Here is a 5,343-nt window from a genome sequence, read left to right on the forward strand (position 1 = left end):
GGAGACAGGCCAGTACACCAGGAGACATGGAGTGGGCCTTAGGAGGGCAACAACCCAGCAGCAGGACCGCTACCTCCAACTTTGTGCAAGGAGCAACAGGAGGAGCACTGCCAGAGCCCTGCAAAATGACCTCCAGCAGGCCACAAATGTGCATGTGTCTGTACAAACGGTTAGAACTGACTCATGAGGGTGGTATGAGAGCCCGACGTCCACAGATGGGGGTTGTGCTCACAGCCCAACACTGTGCTGGATGCTTGGCATTTGCCACAGAACACCAGAATTGGCAAACTCGCCACTGGCTCCCTGTGCTCTTCACAGATGAAAGCAGGTTCACACTGAGCACATGTGACAGACGTGACAGTGTCTGGAGACACCGTGGAGAGCGATCTGCTGCCTGCAACATCCTTCAGCACGACCGGTTTGGCAGTGGGTCAGTAATGGTGTGGGGTGGCATTTCTTTGGAGGGCCGCACAGCCCTCCATGTGCTCGCCAGAGGTAGCCTGACTGCCATTAAGTACCGAGATGAGATCCTCAGGCCCCTTGTGAGACAATATGCTGGTGCAGTGGGCCCTGCGTTCATCCTAATGCAGGACAATGCCAGACCTCATGTGGTTGAAGTGTGTCAGCAGTTCCTGCAAGTTCCTGCAAGATGAAGGCTTTGAAGCTATGGACTGGCCCGCCCGTTCCCCAGAGCTGAATCCGATTGAGCACATCTGGGACATCATGTCTCGCTCCATCCACCAACATCACGTTGCACCACAGACTGTCCAGGAGTTGGCGGATGCTTTAGTCCAGGTCTGGGAGGAGATCCCACAGTAGACCATCCGCAACCACATCAGGAGCATGTCCAGGCATTGTAGGGAGGTGATACAGGCACGTGGAGGCCACACACAACACTGAGCCTCATTTTGACTTGTTTTAAGGACATTACATCATGGTTGGATCAGCCTGTAGTGTGTTTTTCCACTTTAATTTTGGGGGTGACTCCAAATCCAGGCCTCCATTGGTTAATAAATTTGATTTCCATTGATGATTTTTGTGTGATTTTGTTGTCAGCACATTCAAATTTGTACAGAACAAAGTATTCAATGAGAATATTTCATTCATTCAGATCTAGGAGGTGTTATTTGAGTGTTCCCTTTATTTTTTTGAGCAGTGTATTTTAACCCATCTGAAAAGTGAACTGGCCCCCTCCTGAGGGGAAACTTGAAAAAATGTCTGAAGTCAGATCAAGTCCATTCTCTTCCTTCAGCTTGGCTCCGCTGGGCGCAGTTCTTCTTTAGCAAATGTTCATACAAAATCATCAATGGAAATCAAATTTATTAACCAATGGAGGCCTGGATTTGGAGTCACCCCCAAAATTTAAGTGGAAAAACACACTACAGGCTGATCCAACTTTGATGTAATGTCCTTAAAACAAGTCAAAATGAGGCTGACACACTCCATATCTCACCCTGTCATCACTGTGTCACGGATTTCGCCCGGAATCGCGAGCACACGATCCAGATTACTCGACAGGGGCAAGGTGAAGAAAGCCATAGAAAATTCGGTCATGTCCCTTGCAGGTGCAATGTACCTGTTGGGTACCCTGACATCGTACTTCCCAGGGGTTCTGTGAGCACAATACCATTCCAGGGTTTTACAGTGTGATCTGATACATAATGAAGTTTCTCTTAAGGGGCACTTGGAAGGGAAGATGTCCTCATCATCCCAGTCAGTAAAATCTTTATAGAGGTTAGGCTCATCCTGCCACCAATCTCGAGGGGTTCCCTGGGTACTTGGGGTCACTAGCACAATTACCACAGATGCGAGTCCCAGAGGGTGGGGAGCCCAGGGGACCTGGTCAGATATCGAAAAGGGTCTCTGCTCCAATGCAAAAGACTTTCTGGTGGTAGACAAGGCGGTGAATAATTTCTTACCTTTCCTTCAGGGCCAGAATGTAAAGATCCTCTTGGATAATCTAGTTGCGGTAGCATATGTGAACCACCAGTGGACACATGGTCAAGATTGCTGATGAGTGACAGATCATCTCTTCCAGATTACAGAAAGTCACCTCCTTTCCCTGATGGCCCTCCATATAAGGGAAAAAGAAAACACCAGAGCAGATTTCCTAAGCTGCTATCCTCTGACGCAAGGGGAATGGGAACTAAATCAAGGAATTTTTACCCAAATAGCCGAAGATGGGGGGGGGGCCCTCCGGTCAGGTAGATCTGTTTGCCGCAAAACTAAATCGGAAGACAAAGATCTTGTGTTCCCTAAATCTCCTAGCTGTGGATGCTCTCCTGATACGTTGGGATTTCAGCCTGGCGTATGCCTCCCCCCCTGGTTGGCTCTTCTTCTCATGGTCATAAGAAAGATCAGGGAGGACAAGGCCAGGGTTCTGCTGATCGCAGCCTTTTGGCCCAGGAGGCCCTGGTTCTCATGCCTGAGGAGCATGTCCATCTCCGATCCTTGGGTTCTTCCAGAGATTCCGTATCTCCTCAAGCAACTGGCCTCCACTTGACGGTGTGGAACTTGAAAAGACACTGCTAAATCGGAAAGGTTTTTCCCAAGGTCTAGTAACCATCCTGATGCACAGCAGAAAACCTGGGGTTGATGGGGGAGGGGAAGGCGCCAATAGGAAAAATCTTGGTGTTTTACAAAAAGGTCTTGAACTAGGGTTGTCCACCAGCATCCTTGAAGTTCAGGTTTCTGCCTTGGGTTCCCTATATAGCTGTGATCTAGCTGGTAACTACTGGGTTTCTCGGTTCATTAAGGCAGCTTTTAGATCTAGACCTATTATTAAAAGCAGCTTGGTTCCCTGGGATTTAAATTTTGTTCTAAAGGCCTTGACTAGCTCGCCGTTTGAGCTAATAGAGTCAGCAACCCTTAAATCCCTCTCCCTGAAGACCGCTTTGTTAATAGCTTTAACCTCGGCCAGGAGCATTAGTGACATCCAGGCCCTGTCTATGGCCTCGCCGTTTACTCAAATTCTGGATGATATGCAGGATCTAGTCTAAAAATCACTCTCTCTCTCCCTAAGGTAGCCATTTCTCTAGCATATACATCTAGCGGCAAGGAAGTGCCAGGAGGGTTGAAGGCTCAGTCCACCCGGGCTGTGGCGACCTCCTGGGCTGAGAAGACAGGTGTCTTGATTAGAAGACATATGTAAGGCTGCTACCTCGTCCTGTCGCTCTACATTCCATAGACACACCCATATCTAACCTATATAGTATCGGCTGACCTCACCTTTGGGAGAAGAGTGTTCCAGGGTGTGGTCCTTCAATAGATTACTTCATCCCTGTAATTCTCTCATGGTGCTGTCATGGTCGACCGATAAAATCTTAAGTTACTTACCGGTAATGGGATTTTTCGGAGACCATGACAGCACCCTTACATTCCCTCCCTTCACCTTTGTGGGAGCACTCCCCTTTTATAAATTATAATCTCACACTCAATAGGTGTCGTGTGGTATGGCAACTTTGTGATTGTTTGCTGTGTTCATTAACCTGGCGGTCCTCTCAGTGCTCTGTAATCCAAACTGAGGCGGGAGAGAGGTGGCGCCCTTTTAAACCTGTAGGTTTCCTCTCCTTGGTGGGCGGATCCCCTCTCTCGTGGTGCTGTCATAGTCTCTGAAAAATCCCGTTACTGGTAAGTAACTTATGACTATTCATTTGATGGAGCAATCAAAAAGTTGTACCCCAAAATGGTAAGTATTAAAAACGGTCTTAGAAAATTGAAACACGAGCCAAACAATTTGTTTACAAAGTTTAGAATTTTTTAAAAGCAGTGAAATGTTTTTGTTTTTTTTTCTTCTGCACCATTTCACTTTATTTGGAGTTCATTACCCTTTTTTCTATATCTTGCACAGTAAAGTGAATGGTGTCATTCAAAAATACTGTAATTTTGTACCACAAAATACACCTCAACCCTGCTGTATTGAATAGTGTCTGTGTTATTCACTATATAATATGTTGTTTTTTATGGTATACTCATGTATAGTGACTAGTGATGATCGAGCGTGTTCTATGAACCCCTTCGGCGAGCACGCTGTCTAACAGCCGTGACACTTGCAGGCACGGCGACATTAAAAGAAATGCCGAGCATGCCAAAATACTCAGCGAGCACCCGAGCGTGCTCGCCGGAGGGGTTGATAGAACACACTCGATCATCACTAATAGTGACCAGATTCTAAGGAATCTTTTTTACTGGCGCTTGAAGTGCACATTTTTGTAGCGCTAATGATTAGGTAGTATGGAACTATGTGAACTGCAATTGCCATTTAATAATTTAAGGGAATACATCAGATATACCCCTCCCTCCAATTCCCATTCATGACCATGCAGGATTTGGAAAGCTAAATCCATAGACACCTCTATATCTTTTATCTGTTGCTGCATTTCTGAGTGCTCTGGGTGTAATGGAGCACTTACCGAGCCTCAGCCTTCCAAGGTTGCTTCCCTGCCCAGCACCAGCCTCTTTATCTTGATTGATAGCTTACTTTCTGATTTTCCTTGCCTGGTGCCTGACGTCCCAAAAAACTGTGAGCTATGATTGACACTGAGGCTAAGTTCCCACCACGAGCTTTCAGTGAGCTTTTGATGTTACAGAATTAAAGAAAGAAAAAACAAGTAACCTATTTTACTTAATAGGTGCAGGAATGCTGTAGAAAATCTGCAACATCGAAAACTCATCAAAAGCGATGGGAACGTAGCCTAAAGAGAACGGATGCTTGCTGTGGGAGATAATCTCAGGAGACAGAGACTTAACTCCTCATTTGCATGTGAACCAAAATTCTAATTACTTAGGAGTGCAGCAACAGGTAGAAGATATAAAAGTGTCCATTGGTTTAGATTTACATTTCAAAGGCCTGCATGCCAACATCTGAGGTCAAACAGATTTCCTTTTAAAATTAGTGTATTGCTTTGAACTGGAGCTATTGCTTAATCAGTAGCGCCACACACAGTCACAAGGTAGCCCTAGCCTAATGGAGCACCATAGACACTAGCACTGGGAACTTTCCCTCCGTACACGCAAAACATACACAAAAAAAAGCAATTTGGCACGTTACTTAATTATTTATGTAGATTTATAGAATGAAATGTTGGATCTCGTACGAGCTCGATCCTAGTTTTTCACAGAGCTCATATCTATTATAGTCTAGGGCTGTTCACATATTTCTGCGGGCCGCGTATTTTTCATCGAAACACGTTGACCTGTCGGATTTTGATCCAAATCAAAGTTTAGAACTTCTCGGATGCAAAACAAAGCTGATGAAAATCGGACTTTTTTTTTTTTTTTACCTACAAGAGAAATCACTGTGGTCTGAATGAGGCCTTACTCTATTATTTATTTCTTAAGCAG

The sequence above is a fragment of the Phyllobates terribilis genome, unplaced genomic scaffold, assembly GCF_046119375.1.
Source record: "Phyllobates terribilis strain yellow unplaced genomic scaffold, ASM4611937v1 Scaffold_1723__1_contigs__length_222767, whole genome shotgun sequence".
NCBI classification, from domain to species: Eukaryota; Metazoa; Chordata; class Amphibia; order Anura; family Dendrobatidae; genus Phyllobates; species Phyllobates terribilis.